This window comes from Trichosurus vulpecula, chromosome 1, assembly GCF_011100635.1.
Source record: "Trichosurus vulpecula isolate mTriVul1 chromosome 1, mTriVul1.pri, whole genome shotgun sequence".
Lineage (NCBI taxonomy): Eukaryota > Metazoa > Chordata > Mammalia > Diprotodontia > Phalangeridae > Trichosurus > Trichosurus vulpecula.
The window spans coordinates 116,364,263-116,387,222 of NC_050573.1; the positions used below are offsets into that span (position 1 = coordinate 116,364,263).

At 42.1% G+C, this 22,960-nt stretch overlaps 1 protein-coding gene across 2 annotated transcripts in view; it reads right to left on the reverse strand.

Annotated features, from left to right (window-relative positions):
* Positions 1-22,960, reverse strand: part of ZHX2 (zinc fingers and homeoboxes 2) — a 225,978-nt gene that overhangs the window by 171,155 nt on the left and 31,863 nt on the right. The gene's annotated exons all lie outside the window — the stretch shown is intronic.

Below are 22,960 nucleotides of genomic sequence, written 5' to 3' on the forward strand. Positions count from 1 at the left end.
ATATATGTAATATATATGTACATGTTACCATGTGTAAGCTCCTTGAGATTAAGGAATGTTTACTTTATCTTGACAGTGTCTGGCATACAGTAGGTACTTAATAAACGCTTGATGATTGACTGATGGTGCTATTTACATTTTGGTGCTGAACCCCCCCCACACACACACACACATACTCTGGTATGTCCTACAGTAGGAAGAGCCTTGGCTTTGGGGTCAGTAGAGACCAGGGCTTAAAGCTTGCTTCCAATATATACTAGTTGTGTGACCATGGGCAAGTGGCCATCCTTCTGAACCTCAGTATTCTCATCTGTAAAATGAGGGAGATAATGCCTAAAATACTTACCTTTTAACATTGTTGTAGGGACCAAATAAGATAATGTATGAAATAGTTTTGTAAATCTTAAAAGTGCCCTATGAATATTCATTTATTCATTAGTTTTGATGCTAGGAGGGACCTTAAGTCCATCTAGTCCAACCCCCTCATTTTACAGACAAAGAAAGATGAAGTTCTTTATAAAGTGTTACAGGGAGGGGAATGGCTGAGGCAGAATTCGAACACAGGTCCTCAGACTCCCTAACTACTATTATTTTTAGGTATCTAAGAAGTGTGCTTTTTAACAGACTATAAATACGGACCTACTTGCCAGTGTCTACAGGGTTAATGGAGAGGTATTCTGCTCCTAAAAGAGGCCTACCAGGACCCTAGCAAATCAGGAAATTACAGCCTCAGTAGGCTCAGTCACACACATCCAGCAGCATACAAAACACATGACAGCCCAGCTGAGTATTCTGCTCTCTCAGTGGGGGTTCTGAGACAGGGAGGTGAACAGAATACATCAACCATGGCAGACCACTTGGGAGAGGGAGGTCTGGGAGCAGAATTTTTTTTCAAACCCAAGATTTGAATAATAATGGCAATTTTTAAAATGTATTATTACTATTAAACATTAGATCACCCCTTATTTTTGCCAAGTGTTTTTCAGCTGTTTCCATCCAGATACTTTCTATGCATACAGGCCAGACCTCTGGTACCCTCTCCCTTCCCCCACTACCACTTCCCCCGCCCCCTCCAAGCTCCAATTGCTGGATTAATAGTCACCCAGAAGCAGACGTGAGAAGAACTGGGAGAGAGAGGGAAGCCAAGGCAACAGAAGTGGGGCCTTTTGCAAACAGATATTTTCTGCAGACTCTCAGCTTTGATTAGCATATATTAAGAAAAAAGGCAAAAAAAAAAAAGTTGCCAGTCTTCCCTCTGCAAAGAAAGCCTTGAGGTCTGTAACCCGATGCCCCATTGCTGGGTGAACTGGACCCAGGAATAATAATGAGAACTCATTCCAAAAGGGCTTTCCAGTTTACAAAGTGCTTTCTTTGCTCACAACTCGGTGAGGCAGATAGGGCAAGGATTATCTGTCTCACCCTTCTACAGGTACAGAGAGGAGAATGGACTTGCCCAGCTAATGAATTTACTGCCAAAATTCAAATCCAGGTCCCAGGAAAAAAAGCAAAGTGGAGAAATGGGAAAGATAATCAGTTCTAAATTACTTTATATCAGACCATAATGGCTAGAGAGTTAGAAGAGTTCTCATAGGCCATTTACTTGCCAAGGCCCAGATAGTTAAGTGATTTGCCCAAGGTCACAAAGGCAGTAGTAAGTGGCAGAGTTGGGATTTGAACTTGGATCCTGTGACTCCAAGTTCAGGGTTATCTCCACTGTACCATGCAGCAACATACAGCATAAACTATGATATATACATAATATTTAAATATATTATAAATGTATAAAAATATAAAATTATAAATAGGCATGCATATATAGCTGACTTAGAATCAGAACATTCACATTCAAGTCCTTGACTTGACCTCACAAATCCCTTTACTCCTATAATCTTTAATTCACTATTTGTAAAACTGGGAGATAATAATAGTCACACTTTTTATCTCTTCAGGTTCTGGAGGCAGCTAGGTGGCTCAGTGGGTAGAGCTAGGTCTGGGGTCAGGAAGTTCCAAGTTCAAATTTGACCTCAGGTACTTACTAAATGTGACCTACCCTGGGTATGTCATTTAACTTCTGTCTGCTTCAATTTCTTTAACTGTAACATGGAGATAATAGCAATACTTTATCTCCTAGGATTGTTGTGATGATCAAATGAGATAATACTTGTAATGTCCTTATCACAGTGCCTGCCACACGTTCAGTTGTTCAATCTTTTTCACTCATATCTAATTTTTTTGTGAACCCATTTGAGATTTTTTTTTTGGCAGAGATACTGGCTCATTTGACAGATGAGGAAACTGAGGCAAACAGGATGAAGTGACCTACCTAAGGTCACACGTCTAGTAAGTGTCTGAGGCCAGATTTTAACTCAGGAAGTCAAGTCTTCCTTACTCCAGGCCCAGCATTTTATACATGATAATTGTCAAAATGCCTATGTGGTTCTGTATCACAAAATATAAGAGACTCTCCACATAGAAGGCAGAAGAAGCAAACCATTTATTCAGACACTGAAGAACCAGGTCCCAAAACCAGTAACCCCAATCCATCATAGCAGCAAAGAATTCAATACACAATATCACAGCATGGATCCTCGCCATCCCCAAACCGCCTCGCTGCTGGGGCCTTCCCACAAATACACTCATAGCACACCACACGTCTGCTCTTTCCCTCAGCTCTAACTGCTCTCTCCCAGCATTTCCCTGGCTCGTAGTAGGTGCTATATAAATGCTAGCTATATTATTATTGTCATCATCACTTCACAAACTTAAAAGCAGTAGATAAATATGAGCCATGAGTTATTTTCCTTGTCATGATTATTATTCTGACTTGGGCTAGCAAAAAGTAGAATACCACTACAAAATCTCCCGGGAAACATATATAAACTTCATTTCCATTTCTAAAAGTCCCTAGTAAGAAAGACTGCATTGGAGACAGATCCATTTGTTTAGAAAACCAGTTCCCAGTCTTTTCTGAGGATGAGGACTCTTTAATGTCAAGATATTTCTTAGACCCACACGCGGTGGTATGATTATTTATACTTATTTGTATATTTATTTATACTTATTGCTGGGCATAGAACTCTAGTGAAAAATTCAGAGGTCCTTACAGAATTCATTGCCCGCAGGCTGGGAGCCATTGGTCTAGAAGTTTATTATTGGGGTCTTCCCCTGAGGTTGTCAGGCTGTATGACCACTCTTTGGCAGGAGATGCAATAGAAGGAATTTCTGCTTCGTATGGTGGTTAGACTATCAAAGAATTACAGAATTTCAAAGTTAGAAGAGCGGCCATCAAATCCAGCCTATGCCTGGACAAGAGTCCTCCCTACTTCTAGCTTTTATGTGAAGAATTCCAATGAGACAGAACCTGCCCATTCATTACACTTGTGGACATTTCTAATTTTTGCCCGACATCTATCCTAAATTTCTCTTTTCTGTCCAGCGCTTCTAGTTCTGAAATCTGGGCTCCAACAGAACAAAACCAATACCTCTTCCAAATGACAGTCCTTCAAACACTTCTTGAAGATTTCTAATATTCCTGTCCCAGCATTTTTTTTCTTATGCAAACTACACATGTCTAGTTCCTCAACAAATCTTCACATGGCAAAGACCTTTGGGATGTCACCATTTTGGCTGCCGTTCTTGGCACTCCCTTGTTGACCCATGTCCTTCCTACATGTGGGGTCAGCTCCAGCTGGACACGATACCCTGGACTTGGCCTGGCTGGATGACTTTTTCATCTAGGTCCCTGAAATTTTATGGTTCTAATGAAAAAAGAAAGATTTACTCTTGGCCTAATGAAGTGTCCCATAGCTCCCCCTCTACCTACTCGCAAATAACCCATCCTGTATAGATCACAGGCTCATAGATTTTAGAACTAAAAGGGATTTTAGAGGCCGCTGAATCCAACTACCTCATTTTATAGATGAGAAAACTGAATCCCAGAAAAGTGAAGCAACTTGCCCAGGTTCACACAGCAAAGAGGCGGCCAGATGTGAGCCCAGAACTTCCATGATTCCACGTCCTGAGCCCTCTCCATGACATGACTGCCTCTCAAGGCCCAGCTTATTCTCGTCCTTCTCCAAGATGCTTTCCCCTTCTAGTCCACAGCAATCCCATCCATGGAGCTCACTGTCTGCTCTCATCCGACAATTATTCACATGTTCCTCATCGATCACTCTTGTATTACCACACCCATACTGTCATTTCACTTTTCAATGTCTGGTCTTCCCAACCCCCTTTGTGAGCTCTAGAACGGTGTCTAAGAACATCAAAGATAACCAGCTTCTGCTTATCTGGCATCGCACCGTTGCAAAGTAATTTCCATATGGCATCCTCTCCTGTGCTAGTAACTGGTGGGGGGGGGGGGGAGGGGTACTTGAACCTGGTTCTTCTGCCTTTTCATGAGAAAAAGAATCTATTTTACTTGGCCCCAGAAGGTAGGATTAGAAAGTGAAAGGTAGGCAAATTCCTCTACACAAGGAAAAACTTCCTTAACAATTAAGAGCTCTCCAAAAGTGAAAAGGGCTGCCTAGAAAAGTAGTGAGCTCCCCTTCCCTGGAGCTCTTCAAGCAGAGGCTAGTCAGAGATGCCGCATGAGGGATTCATGGCGTAGGCTAGGGTCCAACTGGAAGACTTTGGAGGCTCCTTAAAGCGGGCCCTCAGGTAATGCCTCCTAACTGGATTTCCATATGTGACTTCCTAGGTCCTCAGTTTCCATAAAATAAGAGGACTGGATTAGATCTCCAAGGTCTCTTACAGAACTAAGGTTCTGGTTCCTGTGTGGAGACTCTACAATTCCAAATCCAGTGCTCTCCCCAGGCCCACCTATCCCCACCCCTTGCTAACTCCCACACTATAATTTCCTTCTTTCTAACAAGCAGGGTGCCTCCCTAGCACACTGCCCTGACATATAAGAGGTATTCAAGATATCTCTTTGGCTAGGGAGATCAAAGTAGCAGAGCGTCTACCTGGGCCTGGCCTCAGGCCTGGCTTGGGTTCCCCAGTGGTCTGTCTGCCAGGTCCGATGGAGTCCCTCTTTCCATCCTGTACTCGCTCTCTCTCTCCTCCTCCCTCACCTATGGAGGTGTAATTCTGGCTCTATGGAGGTCCTGATCATTCCTACAGTGACCACTTGCGATGTGACAAGCATGGGATTGTGACTTCAGCAGGGAATAAAGCAGCAGGACCTGATCAACTCCTAAGCAACGCAGATCCTGTTTGGATGCGAGCGTCCTCGGCACTAAGACAAAAACAAATTCCTCCCCGGGTGGGATGTGGGTGCCAAGTCTCAGTCTGAGGCCACATGTGAAAGCAAAGTTCTAATCCGATGCAAGAAGCAGCTCAGGAACTAAGGGGGCGGGGTGACATGCCGATCTTAAGGCACAGTCACCCCTGGGTGACATGGGTCCTGGATGATGGCAAGCAACTCCCTCTGACCCAAGTAATGCCCAGGAAACCTCCCAAAGGCAAAAGTTTTTGTTCAATATGATTAAAAAAATCTTTTTAAAGGAAAAAAAGAGAATGTTTTGTGGGTACATATTCTCTCCTTTCTGCAATGTCAGACCTCGGCTTAAGTTTTGGAGAAAGGGCTGGAACTGATTCAGACTTTGTTCGGTAGGGGCCTCTGACAAAGGCCTTTGAGCCACGGTGATTGGCTAATTATCCCTTTCAATGCCTAGCTCAATAATGATTAGGATTACTTGACAATGGAGGAAACCCAGGCCGGGAAAGCTTCTGCTATCTACATTAGGCTCTATGGAACAGCAAGCAAGGGCAAACCTAGGGCACAAGAAAGGGAGTCAGGAGTCCTCAAGTTCCAGGCCCCGGTCTGGCCCTGAGTAGCTGAGACCTGGGGCAACCCTCTGTGCTTTGCCTTCCACAATGGTTTAATAAGGTTGGAGACAGCCACAGCTGACATTTAAAAAGTGCTTCTAAGATTTGCCAAAAGACGTTTCATTTGATCTTTATAACAATCCTTTGAGGTGCCTAGGACAGGCATTATTAGGAAACTGAGGTTAGTTTCCCTGTGGTCACACTGCTAACTGGCGTCAAAGGCCACTGAGGAACTCTGACTTCTCCTGACTCCAAATACTCACCTTTACCCACAGTCTAGGACTTGAGGATTCCCAGGCCCACAGTGAATCCCGTAGGCCATCTGTACACGTTTACCTTCTGGTCTTGACTCTATCCTCTTCCCCTATTTCAAAGGGCAACTAAACTCATGGCAGCTATTTTTAACCTCTTAAGTGGGAACCTCCTTGTAGTGTGAAGACTGGATGAGGGCAGACAAGTTCAGTTTAATTCAATACACGTTTATGAAAAGCCTGCCCCTGTACTAAGTGCAAGATGGGGTACAAAGTTTAGATAAGACACAGTGATGCTCCCCTCAGGAAGTTTATAGTCTCATAAGGGGGAAAGGACACATGCATAAATAATTATAATATAAAATAATATGAGACAAGGGCATGAGAGAAGCGAAAAGTGGTTTTGCAAGTCCAGGTTTACAATGAGACTCATCAGTCTTGAGTAGGGGGAAGTTAAGGTAACCAGGAGAGCTTCCTGGAGTAGGTCATAGAGAAGCTGATTAAAAATTCAACAGATGTGGGGAAGCCCTCTACACACAGGATCCTAGTTGGAAGGGACCTCAGAAATCATTGAGTCCAACTCCTGTCAATTTACAGGAAGAAACTGGGCCTAGAAAAGTGAAATGACTTGACTAGGGTCACGCAGCCAGTATGTGTCTAACACAGGATTTGAACCTAGGTCTTCCTAAGGATAAGTCCAGTGCTTTAGCCTGAATATCAAGCTGCCTTTTCTTAGGGAACAGTATGATCAAATACTGCTTTTGGCAGGGTAAAGGATGAAACAGGAGTGGAGGGAGGAACAATTCCTACTTACATCTCTGCCCAGACTGAAGGGTAGTTGTATTGAAAGGAGTATCAAAACATGTACAGCCTTGAGCACCTGGTTAAAGAGATTAAACTGGGTAGGTGATAGGGATCTCCTGAAGGGGTTTTAGATTAGAAAGGAGATCCACAAGGGGCTTACAGCTTTGCTTGCAGGGTGCCACTGAGAGCCATCCCTGCATCCAGGTGCAAGTAAGGTGGATTTTAGTATGTGTATTTTAGTGTGTGTAAAGCGGATTTTTGTTATTATTTCTTAGAGTTAGTTTCCCAGGATCAATGGCCATAACAATCTCTATTTCCCAGGCTCATGGTTCAAAACATTTCCACCATGCTTGTTCAGCATTATATAACGATAAATAAGATAAACATTTGTACTTAAATTGTAAACATCCACTGTGACTGCCCAGTGGGATACAGGGATGAGGTGCTGTACACTTGTGAGGCTATTGCTGGCATTATGCCTTCTTTGTCTGCTGCCCTATAAAGCAGGTGGGCAGCGGACAGTGAATGGGGAACCCTTAGGGTTGAATGCAGAAGCTGGAAGCCTGTGTGTGCCTCATCTGGCCCCTACTGAGGCTTGAGGGGATTTAGGGGAATGCACAAGCTGTGCCTGTCTCGATTGATCCCATAGAGGCTTAGGGGTAGTTGCACTTCCTTCTTGCCAGCCCCTGGGGGAGAGATGATTAGGGAATGCTTTAGGAGCTGGTGCTTCCATTATCAGCAACCCTCTGGTGAGAAGACTAGACTAGAATAAAGTAAGATTATTAACCTCTTCGAAGCTGACCAGATCAAGAGTGAACCTGTGCTAGCAGCCACCCTGTGTGCTAGTGTTATTTGTCTTACACCAGGGCTACTTGACATGGGAATTATGGGCACCTGAAGGCAACTCACTAGTAGAAGTTTTTCAGTCTGCTGGTTAGTAGGTTAGAAATACCATGATAATGGCTCACAAACAGATCTTTTTACATACATCATCTCATCTTATCTTCCTACCGTATATAGGATCACGGAATGTTAGAATTACAAGAGATCTGGTCACTTTCCCCCTTCCACAACAATTTTACAGACGAAGAAGCTGAGGCCAAAAGAGCCTCGAAGATCCAAGGTCACAAAGTTAGTGGCAAAGCTGAGATTTGAACTCGGGTTCCTAGATCCCTAGTTGAATACTTCTCCCACCATATTACATGGCAGTTATTCCTTATAAAGACTACATTCAATTGAAGTTTTCTTGAGATTCCTATTAGGTACAAAGCACCAGGCTAGTCATGGGGGTTAGGGTGGAGAAGAGAGGCACACAAAGGTGATAAGGGGAGGAAGTTAACAAGTATTTACATAGTACCTACTATGCGCCAGGAACTATGTTAAGCATTTAACAAATATTATCTCATATAAAGAGTTTCTGCTTCTCAGGCATTTATAATTTTTTCTGGAAAAACAAGAAAATCTCAGTCACTTGAAAAGCTCAAGAATTAGAGACAATAGCACAAGAAATATTCCAAGACAATGTGTTTATATATAAGTGCTGACTTTCAGCTACGGGTTACTGCTCTCTGAGGATGGAGGAGGGAAAGTCCACTGTGGCCTTCAGGGACGGGCAGCCTTCTTGAAGGAGGTGGAGACTGTAGCTGGACCTCGGGAGGATGTGGGATGGAATTTTACGTGAGTGGATTAGATGGGCAAAGGTATAGGCAGCAGGAATGTACATGATATTTTCACAGAAGGACCACTGCTCACCACCTTCCAAACATGCCTCAAGCTGTCTCCTCTGGTGTCATAGCTTGCCTTAACCCATTCTCTATACTTGAAATTCCTTCCTCCAATTCAACCCTAGCCTGGCTGCTTAACATGTGGCTAATTCTTTAAAATAAGGCTCAATTGCTTCTACCTCCATAATGCCTTCCCTGAATACCCCAGCTGGAAGAGACTGCTCTTAATCTGATAGCATCTCCCTTCATACTTTTACGCACTTGACATATTCTAATTTGGATTATGATCATTTCTTCCTCCTTAGAAACAATCAATCAACTAACATTTATTAAGCACCTACTATGCGCCTGGCACCGTGCTAATTGCCATGACTTAGCTAAAGATCCATGACTTATAGGCAGAAAGCGCCTCAGAGACCAATTATTTTATCCTCATCATCTTTCAGATGAGGAAAAAGGTGCAGGACGGGAGGGAGTTAAGTGACTCATGCAAGCAGTAGGTATTAAATGGTATAGTCAAGATTTGAACCCAGATCCTCTGAATCCAAATCTAATGGTACCACACTGTGCACGTCTCATCCAGATGTTTTAAACTCCCTGACCCCGTCTTCATCTTTGTATATCTTGGTGCAGACAGAGACTTCCAGATCGTGCATTAGGGCACACCATTTTGCACAGTGTCTGCAATAATTATCTTCTAAATGAATGAACGGGTGAATGAATGAACAAAGAGTACACCAACCTGGCAGGATAGAATTCTGGTATGTATGTCATGAAGACCCAATCAAATGCAGACCAAAGTAAGCAGAATCGCCAGAATAACGTACACAATCACAGCAATGTAAGGAAAAACCACTGAACTCTGACCAATGCGGTGACCAAGGGAGGACTGATGGTGCCACAGACACTTCTTCCTTTCAGAAGAATGGGAAGGTGGGGAGGCGGGCTACAGGTGGAGAACGATGCATACGTTGTCAGAGAGATACTGAGCCTCTCTGGCTAGAGTACTGGGCCTTAGAATCAGGAGGCTTGCTGTTCAGTAGTGTCTGACTCTTCTTGACCCCATTTGGGGTTTTCTTGGTAAAGATACTAGGGAGGTTTGCCATCTCCTTCTCCAGCTCATTTTACAGATGAGGAAAAAGGGGTGAAGTGACTCGCCCAGGGTCACACAATTAGCAAGGGTCTGAGGCCAGATTTGAATTCTGGAAGAGGAGTCTTCCTGACTCCAGGCCCGGCACTCTATCCACAGAAGAATCAGGGAGACTCGAGTTCAAATCCACCCTCAAACACTAGCTGTGTACGACTCTACACAAGCCACTTAACATCTGTCTGCCTCAACTTCCCTATCTGTAAAATAAAGATAATAGCACTTACCTGCTAGGGTTGTTGTAAGGATAATGAGGTAATACTTGTAAAGTGCTCTGTAAACCTTAAAGTTCTATACTAGTTATCTTTATTAAATATTTATTATTAAATAGTATTAAATTATTATTAAAATCATTAAATTATTATTACAACTAATGTTCTGATTTATTTTACTTAGGGGTACCTCCTTTGTTACAAAGAAAGTCCCATGGAGGCAAGAAGAAGGAATCACTGAGAAGTAATAGTAATTTAAGAAATCAATAAAACATTTACTTTTTTTCTTAAAAGACCTGATGTTTGATTTAGGGTATTAAGACAACCCAATCCACGTTGTATACCAATTAAGACTCAGGGAAAAACCTGCCCAGCCAGAGTGAAAACTCAGAATAAACTCTGCCAGTTTAAAATTGTGCTTTCTCATTTTCCTCCCAAAGTACTCCTCTGAAGGTCTAATTATAGTGACTTCTATTTTCTTGTAAATAATCACATCTGTCATAACTGATTTAAAGATTCTGAGCTGGCAATCATGACATCCTGAGCCGATGTGTCAATTTCCCCGAACAGGCTGTGAGCAAAAGTTGCATGAGATGGAAGAAGGAAAAAAATGAGTCACAGTCCTATAGATGGCAGAGAGACCAGTATGTGCATTTTCACAACAGCACCATCAACACAAACTCTTCAGCGTGGTGCATGGGTGTCATCCCATCTGCAATCTATAGCAACACAAAACTTACATGCCAGCTCCAGGAGTGGGGGGCGGGGGAAATCTTAGTGCAAAGCCACTAGTAGAAGTTGGCGGCTTGCACATTTATTGGGTCTAAATAGAAACCCTGCTAATATTCCCATCACTTGTTATTACAGTTCTTAGAAAGTAAGAAGGAATGACTGTTACACATGATTCAATGACTACTGAATCTTAAAGGCTAAATCCCGAGTTTAAGAAATTAACACGTATACAGACAGGCCTTCGATCCGTGGTAATCACACCTCTCCCTCCTTTCTAATTAATTACCCTAACTAGAGATAGCTGTATTTCTAGTCAGACACAAGACAAAAGATATTTGTTGGGGAGCCCTGCTGTTGGGGTCGGGGGATGGGGGAAGGAGACATTTTCTCCCCCCTTGGTCTAGACTTGCTATATCATAGGTGTGGGAAAACTCTCTCCAGTAATCGGGATTGACAATCCATCTACTACTTACTGTTTTAGAGAGTTGCCTAAAGCATGAAAAATTAAACGACTTGCCTGTGGTCACTCTGCTAGTAAAGTTAAAAGGTAGGATTTGAATTCAAGCCTTCTGAATTCCAAGGACAGGTCTTTATCCACGTGGCTGCTTCAGAAGGAGAAATATTTTGGGGTCTGGCTATGTAAGCTCCTAGTATCCTGAGGAGGACTACTAACACATCAGGTCTCTCTCAGGTCACTTTACAAGTGCAGTCAAGCCAACAAGCATTTATGAAGCACCTCCTATATAGCAGGTACTAGGCTAAGTGCTGGGCATTCCAAGAAAGGCAAAAATAGTCCCAGATCTCTAGGAGCTCAGTCTAATGAGACAGACAACATCCAAACAATGAAGTACAAAGATGAATAAATTGGAGATGATCTCTGAGAGAAGGTTCCACAGAACAAGGGAAAAAGAAACACTCTTTGGCCCTACCCACTCACATGAATGGACTCACAGGTCTCAGCACCAGATGCCACAGAACATGCATCCAGGTCTCAGAATTCTTGGGATTGAGCTAGGCTTCGGGGGTCTGACTTCTCCTCGCTGAGTATTAGTCACCATGGAATAACAAGACTTACTTGTTTGGCAGGCTGTCTGCAATCACTTTATTTCTTATATACATGCACACAAAACATTTTGGCTGCCTTCAAGAATTTTTTTTAGGCTTTCCCCTCTTACTGGTCAGAACAGATGAAATAGCAGAGTGTCTAATGTAGTGGATAATACAATTTTAGCATTCTACTCCCCACCTCCTTACACCCATGTTTCCCAAGTCAGAAGGAAAAATGGGAAAATTCAAAGGAAAATCAGGAAACTGCCTGGGAATCTCTGGCGGAGATGTATTTTTTCCATTAGGCCATGTAAAATGTCAGAAGGAAGTACATTATCTAGGAGTGTCATAAGAACAGCATTCACTCACAATTTTGTGGCATTTTTAAGGTTTGCAAAAGGTTTTTCTCACAAATAAACCGATATGTTAAGCTCTCAAATATCCTTACCCTTGTTTTATAGATGAGTCAAAAAGTGCTGAGAGGTCAAGAGACTTGACTGTGATCTTATGCTAAATACTGGAGGCTCAAAATGAAACTGAGGCCCAGGACCTCCTAAGGACTCTGGGCTGACACAGACTGGTGCCAAACTGGGGGCTTAACCTGAAAGGGTCTATTTCTCTTCCTCCGGCTTTTTATTTCTACCTGGATTAATCCAAGGTCTCCAAAATAAAACTTAGGAGGGCAGCTAGGTGACACAATGGATAGAGAGCCAGTCTTGAAGTCAGGAGGACCTGAGTTCCAATCTGATCTCAGAGACTTAATGATTACTAGATATATGACCCTGGGCAAGTCACTTAACCCCCACCACCTTGCCAAAAACCCCAAAACAAAATAAAACTTAGTAGTCTTGTATAGGTATCCCAAAAGTAGGAAACAGTTTTACACTACGTTCTAGACTGAATATCATTAATTTTAAAAGCTGAAAGGGACCTTGGAGGTGACTGAGTCAAACCCCCTAATAATCCAGTTTAATATAGGAAATGTTCCCGACTCAGTGATTTAGACATTTCTTACCCAGAGCAAGCGAACAGTGGGAAACTTCCTACCCTGCCTTTTGGATAACAGGGTCAAACAAATGTCACCAGAAGCTTTGGTGTAACTTACTGGCCTCCTCCAGGCTGAGGCATCTTAAACCCTGACATCTTTTAAGTCAGGCCTCTTCTGGTGCTCTAATATTCATTCAGTTACTGTCCAGAGTCCTCAGCACAAGAACAGGCTCTGAATGGTTGCCATTCTAACACTGTGTGAATTAATTCTGCCTACAAGTGCAGTGACAAAGTGTAATACCTTCACTTGCTAAATGATGACTTTAATTTTCTTACTTTTCCCACTACCACCACTGATGGTGTTCCCTTCCACCCCCACCCTCAGTCCTCCAGTAGAGAAGCCAAATACACCACACCCTCTTTCCCACCCACTATTCCCTATGCTCCGCTCCTTCCTGGAGGCAGCCTGACCGAGTGGATAATACACTAACATAGCACAGGGGATGCATGCTGGACTCGGAATGGGGAAGCCCCTGGTTCAAATCTTACCTCTGACACTAACTAGCTGTGTACCCACAGGCAAGCTGCTTCCAGGGTTGTTATGAGACTCAAACAAGATAAATACGAAGTACTCTGAGAAACTTAATGTGACATGTAAATGTTGGCTATCACTATGACCTGTAAAATGAGGGAGTCTCATTATTTCTGATTCTCCCTTGCCTAGTCTGTTCGTTTTCTAGTTTTTAAACAATCCCCAAAGATTTTTATCACTACTGCATAATTTGGTGCCTGCAACTGCTATCCTCCACTCATTTCATTATTCCTTCGATATTCCCCTTGATATTCTAGAGCTTCTGTTCCTCCAAATGATTTTTAAAAAGTTTTATCCAGCTCTGTAGAGAATCCTTTTACTAATTTGACTGATATAATACTAAAACTGCAGGTTAACTTTGGTAGTATTATCATTTTTATAACATTGGCACCGTCCAATCATGAGCATTGGATACTGCTCCCGCTATTTAAGTTATCTATTTCTTTAAGGAGTATATAAAAATATCAATTATTCCAATAGACTGATTCCCAATATTTCATACAGTCTGTCATTATTTTGAATGCGATTTCTCTATTATTGCCTTCTGGATTTTGCTGTCATTATATAGAAATGCTATTGATTCTTGTGGATTTATTTTGTAGCCTGAAACTTTGATTAAGGTATTGTCTCATTTCTTTGATTACTTAGAATTTTCTAAGCCCATCCATGTCATAACAAGTAAAAATAATTTGCGTTTTCTTTCGCTATTGTTACGTCTCTAATTTGTTTTTCTTGTCTTATTGCTACTGTTGGCATTTCTAGAATTAAATAATAGCTAGGACAGTGGGCATCCTTGCTTTATTCCTATATTTACTGGAAAAACCTATAGTGTATTTCCACTGCATATGATACTTGCTTTTAGTTTTAGATACTTTTTATGATACGAAAAAAATGTTCCCACTATGTTTATAATTTATAGGGGTTTTAGCATAAATGAACATTGTACTTTGTCAAAAGCTTTTTCTATATCTCTTGAGATAATTATAAGGTTTCAAGCATTTTTGTTTTTAATACAATTAATTTTGTTGGTTTTCCCCTCTTCCAATGTTAAACCATCCTTGCCTGGTATAAACCCAACTTGGTCATAATGAAAGGATTCTTGGATGAATCGTTGTATTCTATTTAAACAGACTTCTAAAAAAATTTTGAATATTCATTAATGGTATATTGGGTCTACAGTTCTTTGTTATATCTTTCCCTAATTTAGGTATGAGGACTATATTTGTCTGATAAAAGGAGCCTGGTTTGTGCTTAACAGAGTCTGGTTTGTGCTTAACAATAATTTGTATAGTATTAGTATTAATTGTTCCTTAAAAGCTTGAAGGCATTCCATTATAAATCCATAAAAACAGGAATTTTTTCCTTGATAGTTCTTCTACAGGTAATTCTAAGGCCTTCTCCAAGATTTGAATATTTTAGATATCTATTTGGCATTCATTTTGATTGGGTATTTTATATTTTTATATTGTTTATATATGTGTATAGTATCCTCTGATATTATTTTAATTTCTTCTAGTTTAACTGTGATTTCGTCTTGTTCATTTGCTCTTTTGTTGATTTTTCTGCCCTCTTCTTTTTATTCAGGTTGGCTAAAGGTTTGGCATTGGTTACCTTTTTCAAAGAACCAGCATATTGACTTAGAAAACCACAAATTAACATTATCTAAATGGTATTATATTTTTATTTGATTAAACATTTCCCAATTAGATTTTAATCTAGTTCAGTTGCACTGAATTTTGCCTGCAGCTTAATGCCATGCCCCCAGAGTTTGGCACCTCTGTTGTAAGCAACAGACTGTGCCTTACATTCAGAGGTATGATCAGTTCATGAGGAAGATTATAACAGAAACACTGCCCCAGGGTAGAAGTTTTCTTGTCTCTCACATCATAGGATCCAATCCTCCCATTTGACCTGTAGTATCCTCTATGCCCCCACCCTACCCTTTTGGATGCTAACTGCCCCCCTCCCCCAAGAGCTCTAATTTCCCTTCTGCTAAGCTAGGATGTTGTCCATGAAGGCACTACACTTTCTCATAAAAGTGGTCTCTCTGTGAGCCAACTCCCTTAAGATTAAATTCGCTGTAAGGTCCTCATCTCGAGTTACTGAATATATTTCTCCCCATGGGATTTCTCTCATTAAGACCCTTTCGTCCCAGTGGGTTGAGATGTCCCTCCCTGTGCTACCTCCCCCATTCTCCCCTCTTTTAGCCGAGAGACAAGGAATTGTTTTCCTTTTATTCTTTTCTCATTGATGTAAACAGAGTACATCAATTAATTAGTGTTTATTAAGCACTTACTATGTGTGAAGCACAGTGCTAAATTCTGGGAATACAAACCTGGAGAAGGAAGAGAGATAGTACCTGCCCTCAAGGAACTTATATTCTAATGGAGGAAGATCAAGACCTAGAGGGAAACTGGAAGTGGCGGGTAGGGTGGGGAGAAGAAACAAAGGTAGTGTAATAGGGGCATAATAGAGGAAGTCTGGCACTCTTGGATGGAGGTGGCTAGCTGGCTTGAGTGGCCTCCTTAAACGAAATTCTAGGAGGAGCCATCCAAGCAGAGACAGTCGCCCACCGGGTGACAGTATTTCTAATGTGTGAATTCCAGGGGTAGAATGAGCTTCCAGGATGAAAAGCTGGGGCATGGTGAAGTTTCTGGATGGTAAAGGAAGTCCAGCATGGGGTCCTCCACAAGCATTTATGTTGGCTCAGGTGTGTAGTCACTTGTCATGTGCTTTGTGGCAAGTGCTATGAGGTTGGCTCCCTCCTTCATTTCCCTTCTCCCCTTTCATGCATCTTTCCATGCTCGGTAATTTAGTCCCACAAAATACACTGTCAGCTGCAAGATGTGCTGTGGGTTTGAGTCCGTGGTGTTTCAGACCTGTTCCTCCATTGCCACTTCTCCTATTTCTTTAAATTATACTTTCATCTTTACTACCTTTGTGTACTCTTAGAAAGAAATCTATCAATAAATCCACTGTAGTTATTTAACCCAATAGGTACTTTTTGTCTATTTTTTTCTTTTAATAGTCTCTAGAGATGATGATTTATCTTATTACTTTCTGTATTCAGTTCTGGGCAGTTTTCTTGTATTATTCCCTGCATTATATTGCTTAGGTTTTTTGACTTGTCATGTTTTTTGGGATGTTTATGATCCTTAAGTTGTCTCTACACATCCTGTCTTCACAATAAACGTATTTTGCTTTGATAGAAATAATAAGGTCTTTTAATGTTACTGCTTTTTGCTTGTCTTCTTCCAAATTGTATTCCCAGACAGTTGTTTTCTAGTTTACTTCTTTAGAGACACTTGTCACTGTGAGCTCATGTTTTCCTTATTCTGCTGTGCATTTCCTGTTTTGTTGCACAAGCCATAAACTCTGCCATTTGTTTTCTTGTAACTTATTTCAAAATTCTGATTTCTTCTTCAAACTATTTGGGAATATCCTTCTGTGGCTCCATGTTCTCTTGGGAATCCACAGGGTTCTGCTTCTTCTGGTGTTAAGTACAATTTCCTTTGTCTTACAGTCTTTATTTAGAAAGGTTTGTAACTCCTGGATGTTTTAGCAGCATCTTCCCTTCTAATTTATTATCTCCTCTATTGATTTCTGTTTGTACTGTAGGTTTTTAACTAATTTTTCTTCCTCCTGAAATTTTTGGTAGCTTTAGTCTTTTTTCTCCTATGGCTCATTGTGTGACTTCTCCCCACTTTTGACAGTGGTTTTACCCCTGGGAATAAACTTCAAAGCTGTCTCAGATTCCTTCCATCTTAGGGAATTTACTTTTCACCAGCCTTGGTCCCTTCCCCAAATAGCTTCTGGAGTAATAGGACTGGCCCCAGCTGGATTCTGGTCCCTGTTCATTTAAGCTCAGCACAGCCTTGCATACTGGGCCCCTGCATAGGTTCCTCCAATATTTAGTTCTTTGATTAGGATGAAGCAGCATCTTCTGCTTTTCAAGGACTTGGGGGAGGGTGAAGTGGATGCTCTGGGAAGAGTTTTGTTGCCTTGGGTCTCCCTAACTGAGGGGCCACCCAAGGTGCAGGAAATACAATTCAAATCCCTCCTCTTCTCTTCCTCCCCCTCTAAATTCGGAGAGTTGAGGTCAGTTGCTTGTTGTAATGGGGCACAGGGAGAAGAGTAGGGGTGGGATTTGCTGGCAGAGACTTTAACAGTAGGGAAGTCTCTGAGTGGGCTCTAAGGCACCAGCCTATGAGTCACAAGTTGGTTTGTTTACCCTGCTGGGGTACAGAGGCTGGTAGTGGGTAAGTGTTAAGTGAATGCCTTAAGGCTTGGCATTCTTCACTCTTAATTCATAGGGCTGTTACCTTGTTAGGCTCTTGCTTTCTTATCCTGTGGAAACAGCTGTAAGTGCTCTGCCTCTGGCACATAATTCCTATTTTTTTTTTTTTTTACTTAGTAGGGACTGGAGAAAACATCTAGTCCTCCATTTTATTGGTCATGTGATCAACAAGTCTCAAACCCTTCATTTAAAGATAAAATAACTAAGGCACAATGTTTAAGTGATGTGCCCAGGATTTCAAAAGGTCAAAATCAGCACTAGATCAGAAGAAACGGTAAAGAAAAGACGCTGAATTTACTTACTACTACAGCTCTAACATGACCTATCCAAATACGTTATTGAGGCTAAATATTGGAAAGTGGATAAAAGGAAACTTCTGAGTTATGTCACCTTAGTTACCTAATGCTGCTTAACATCCCTAAGCCTCATTTTGTCCATCTGTAAACTGGTGAATACAGCAGCTAGGTAGTACAGTGGATGGAGTGGCAGGCCTGGAGTCAGACTATGTTCAAATCTGGCCTCAGACACTAACTGCGTGACCCTGGGCAAGTCACTTAACCCTGTTTGCTTCAGTTTCCTTATCTCTAAAATGAGCTGGAGAAGGAAATGACAAACCACTCTGATATCTTTGCCAAGAAGACCCCCCAGAAGGGATGACAAAGAGTCAGACACGACTGAACAACAAACTGGGGAACAATAATACATTTACCACGTGCATGACAAGAGAGGAGGTCTGGTATAATGCAAAGAGACTCTCTTTAGAAGCCAAGTAAGCTTCATTCTAGTCCTGAGCTGGGTTCCATTAATTACGGCATGTCACCTGCAAAGTGGCTGCATCTGAAGGCAGAACAACTGGATTCAAATCCTAGCATCTAGCACTTAATATTAAATGAGCTAATATATGCAAAATGTGTACAAAGTATTACATATAATTACCTATGTGACCTTGGACAAATCACTTAACCTCTCTAACCTTATCTGTAAGATGGGGATAATTATATTCACAATACCAAACTTTCCCATCTGTAAAATGAGGATAAGTGTACTTGGAAATTGTCTACTTTGTAAGACTGTTGTGCAAGAATTCGATGTATTACTATGTCCTATTAGTACTACTGTTCTGCTCAAAACTGATTTCTTCACTTTAGGAAGGTTCCTGGTGAGGAATCTCCCTCTACCAATCCATTCTGCAATTTAGAGTCTAAGAGCTGCCTGATCAGGTTATGATAAGATCAGCAGCATAAGAGAGAACACTAAGCAATTTATAGAGCTGTTTTAGGCATCAGGACAAAATGAATTATTAATCAGTAAGCATTTATTAAGCCCCTACTGTGTACCAGGTACTGTGCTAAGTGCTGGAGAGACAAAAAGGCAAAAAACAGTTCCTGTCTTCCAGGACTTCATAATCTAATAAGGGAGACAACATGAAAACAAATATATATACAAATAAGCTACATGCAGGAGAAATAGAAAATAATTAAGGGAAGGAAAGGCACTAGAATTAAGAGGGGCTAGAAAGGCTTCCTATAAAAGATGGGATTTTAGCTTGAACTTAAAAGCAGCCAGGGAAGCCAACAGGTGGAGATGAGGATGGAGACATTCCAGGCATGAAGGACAGCTAGAGAAAATGCCCAGAGCCCAGAGATGGAGTGTTTTATTTGTGGCGCAGTCAGAACAGTGTTACTGGCTCACAGAACACATGTCAGAGAGTAAGACTGGAAAGGTAGGAGGGGGCTAGGGTATGAAGAGCTTTGAATGCCAAACAGCATTCTGTATTTGCTCCTGGAGGTGACAGCGAGCCACTGGAGTTTATTGAGTAGAGAAGTAACAAGATCAGACCTGGGCTTTGGGAAAATCACTTTGGTCACTGAATGGAGGATGGATTGGAGTGGGGGGAGACTTGAGTCAGGCAGATCCACCAGCAGGCTATTACAGTAATCCTAGCATGAGGTGATGGGGGCCTGAACTAGAGCGATGGCAGCATCAGAAGAAAGAAGGGTGGGGGGAGGTACAGGAGAGAGATTTTACAAAGGTGAAATGACAGGCTTTGGCAACAGATTGGATGGTGGGGTGGTGGTGGAGGAGTAAGACACGGGGAGGGGTGGAAGACTCCTGGGTTGCAAGCCTGTGGGACTAGGAAGATGGAGTTACCCTCCACAGTAATAGGGAAGGTAAGAGGAGGGGACCAACTAGGGCAGCTAGATCTACTGGACATCTAATTTGAGATATCTGAAAGGTAGTTGGAGATGTGAGATTGGATATTTGCAAAGAGGTTGGGGCAGGAAAGGCGGAACCGAGAACTGTCAGCATAAAGATGAGATCACCAAGTGAAGAAGTATAAAGGGAAAAGAGTCCAGGACAGAACCCTGAGGGACATCTACAGTTAGAGGGTATGATGTGGATGAGGATCCAGCTAAGGAGACAGAACAGTCAGACAGATGGGAGGAGGACCAGGACAGAGTGGTGTTCCAAAAACCTAGAGAGAACAGAGTATCAAGGAGGAGTGATCAACTGCATCAAAGGCTGCAGAGAGGTCAAGGAGAATGAGGATGGAGAAAAGGCCAGTGAATTTGGCAGCTAAGAGATCATCAGTAACTTTGGGGAAAGCAGTTTGGGTGAAATGAGAAGGTTGGAAGCCAGACTGTAAGGGCTTAAGAAGAGAGTGAGAGGAGAAAGAGTGGAGGCACCTATTATGGACAGCCTTTGAGAGGAATTCAACTATACTCTGGGCCTCAATTACTCATCCATAAAATGAGAGAATCAGATTAGATTAACTCTAAGGTGCCTGACAGCTCCCAAGTATTACATCATATACATGTATATTGTATCACAGACTTGGGATCATATATTCCCAAACAGATGATCCCAAGTATTAAGACATAGACTAACATACAGTGGGAAAAGCAGGGGGTGTGGAGTTTGAACATGGGTTCAAATACAGATTTGGCCACTTATTACCTATATGACTCAGGGCAAGTCAGGTCCTCGTGTATAAAATGTCCAAGTAGGACTATGTAGCCTCTGAGTCTGAATCGATGATTCCTCATGCTACTAACTACACCTGAGCTTTATTCTGGCCAGAGGTGGGTGATTCCTTAGGGGAATGGAAAGGAAGGAGCTGAGTCTTCACTCCTTGAGATGAAGGAAATGAGAAAGTCTCTTCACTTCTGCCCTGGGTTAATTTTAGGCTTTCAGGATCTCATACCCCACAACACCAAGGCTGCAAGTTTTAGGACAAGAAGGGGGTGGAGATGGGGATGGGGGAACGCTGGGATAGCAAGAAAGCAGTATAAGCTTAAGGGCCTCCTCATAGAGTTCAAACACCTTCTCTCAGGCAAGTGTCTGCTTTGGGAAAAGCCCACCACCTTCCTTGATCTCAGTCTTCCCTCCCCCTCCTAGGCATGGACATAAACACACACACCCCAGAAATATCAATGGGGGTCCAGCCCTTAGGAGAAGCCTTCCAGCCTCCTTTAGCAATTGGGAAGAGTGATTTCCCAAGATAAACAGGGATACACAATTCAGTAAATAAACACCACATTCCAATGGATAAGGGAGGGCTGGAAGGATCTCTGGGTCCAGATTCAGCCCTCCCCACCAGGATGAGCCATTAATTTTGAAAGCCAAGCAGTCTGAAATGGCAAATGCCCAAGTATTTCCCCTGCCCCCTCCCCTCTTTACTGTAAATCAGTTTCAGCCTAAATCCCAGGAGGTTTAGCAACATGTAGGCAAATAACTAACCTTTTCCCCCTGGGAAATGGGCAGAGAACCCTGTTTGCTCCATTTTTCACGGCCTTCCTGAAGTAAACTGGAAAATCTCCAGGGTTCCTTTCCATTTTAAGGTCCCGTTCTTCTCTCACAGCAGCGAGAGTCCAGAGCCCTGGGTTCAAAATCCCCTCTCTGCCACTTGGGATGTTAGGTTTTGAGATGGAAGAGGTCTTGGAGATCCTGGACCCTCTCATTTTAGAGATGAGGAAACTAGGGGCCAAGAGGGAAAGAGGCAGGATTCAAAAATGTAGCTCCAACGACAAACAGGATAGTCTATCCTCTATGATACATCCGCACCAGCCATACACTGTCTACTGTGTGAGTCACTCTCCCACCCTCAGTTCCTTCACTTCTAAAATGAGGGGCCGGATTACAGGAGGTCCCTTCCAGCTCTCAATCTACAATCCTTAAGTCTTTACTGAGGAAACGGTGGCCCAGGGATAGAACACCGAGCCTGGAGTCAGGAGGACCTGAGTTCAAATTCAGCCTCGAACACTTACTAGTTGTACGGTCGTGGACAAGTCATTTCACCCATTTGCCTCGGTTTCCTCAACTGTAAAATGGAGGTAATAACTGCACTGAACTTCCAGGGTTGCTGTGTGGATCCAATAAGATAATATTTGTAAGGCTCTTAGCTCAGTGTCTGGCACACAGTAGGTACCATGTAAATGTTTGTTCCTTTCCTTTAAAACCCAACTGTTATACATGTATACACACACATGAATATGTACATATAAATAACACATGTGCACACAAACATATATACATATGTAAATCTCCACGTATGCACATATACATATAGTCTACACGTGTGTATATGCGCACAATACATGTGTGTACATATTATATGTATATACATATATACGCACACATACACATACACACAGAGTCTTTTTTTTTCTTTTTTAAAGTAACCATATGTATGGTGTTAATGAAAGCAAGGATAATCTTCGTGGTGTAGTGGAAAGAACCTGAGACCCAAAGTCAAGGCAGACCTAGATTTAAGTCCCATGTACATCACAGGTTTGTCATGTGACCATATTTGACTGACCAAAAGTCATCCAACCTCACTAAGGCCACTCTCCATAAATTAGAAATGAGTTGAAACCTACATTCCCACAAGGGGTTCCCACGCTGACAAAATCATAGGTCTTTGACTTATTATGATGATGATGATCACTTACGTTGCTGGCAGAAAGGATAGAAATCAAGAATATAAATGGCTTCCTTAGATGAAAAAAGGGCGGAAAGAAAAAAGCAGCTGTTACATTTTAATCTTCATGGTGGGGGTGGGGGGGGGGGGTGGTAAGCAGGGAGTTGTCTAGTAACTAGCATCTTTTCCCTTCGTCCTAAATCACCTGCCTTCTGAAACTGAGATATTACTCAGTGTTCTCCCAATGAACACAAATATGAGCCCATATGTCAAACCTCCAGTCCTGAGGAAGTGTCTCCTAACCCACACTTATAAAAACCCTACAACAACAAGGGTTCATTAAGGGGAGATTGGAAATAAATTTTTTTATTTAAAGTAATGCTTTTATTAAAACTATAATTCGCTCAAAGTGCTTGA